Here is a 1,048-nt window from a genome sequence, read left to right as displayed (position 1 = left end):
GTCTTGGGGGGGGTGGGGGGCGGAATACACTGGACCTCATTCACTGCCTTTCCCTGTTCTAGATTGAGCCTTCTAGCCCTGAAGATGGATAGCATAGTTTCCAATCTGGGGCTCATGGCTCTGGGAACTGGTGATTGGGATACAGGGGTACTTACATTCTGGGGAAAGGGAACTTGAGCCTCTGTAGATTGGTGGATGGAAGGTTTTGCAGGCTCTGTGCACTGTTGAAAGGTCAGGATGGGGGTTGGTGAGAGGAGGCTTCCAGACATTGGTAGCCTCAATGCTTTGGAAATGGGTCAGGGAACTTGCCAAGAGGATGAGGGTTCCAGGGTCTAGAAATGGGGAATAGCTTCCAAACTGAGAGATGCTCAGTCTTGGTGGACTATGGAAAGAATGGGGTGTCCAAGGAGGCCTCAGGGATGAATTGTAGTGGGGACCCTGGATGGTGGGTGGAGGTTCACTGAGAGCTGAAGCCAGCAGGTCCACAAATCTGGGGACAGGGGCAAGGATTGGGTTGAAGTAACAGTTCTTAGGTCACTAAGGCTGTTGGCAGGGTTGGGGGGTGGGGGGGTCCAGACAGAAGCCCAACCCTCGTTACAGGAGGTGGAACCCTAGCCACCACTTTATCTGGAGCCTCAGTGTACCCCTCTAGGAAGTGATGGTAATGGGGTGTGCATTGTAAAATAGTCAAGAATTTAGGAATAAAGCTTCCAAATCACCTGCATTGGGGCCAGCCAAGCTATGTGGTTAGCAGCCCTGGTGTTTATCTTTAATCTATATTGATTACTACCAGAGTGGACGGAACCAAACCCTCTCTCAGTCCCACTCCATAGTGGGTTTAAACCAATGCCTTAGCCTTGTCCATTCATGAATATAAACCTCTTGCCCCTTTTCACCTCACCTCATTCATGGATTTAAGTCAATTCTTCTCATAGCCCTACCCAATTTTTTTTTTTTTTTAAAGATTTTATTTATTTATTTGACAGAGAGAGAGAACACGAGAAAGGGAACACAAGCAGGGGGAGTGGGAGAGGGAGAGGCAGGCTTC

The sequence above is a fragment of the Phoca vitulina genome, unplaced genomic scaffold (assembly GCF_004348235.1).
Source record: "Phoca vitulina isolate PV1807 unplaced genomic scaffold, GSC_HSeal_1.0 scaffold35, whole genome shotgun sequence".
Classification (NCBI taxonomy): Eukaryota; Metazoa; Chordata; class Mammalia; order Carnivora; family Phocidae; genus Phoca; species Phoca vitulina.
The sequence above is the reverse complement of the archived record's forward strand: the minus strand, read 5'-3'. Positions refer to the sequence as shown.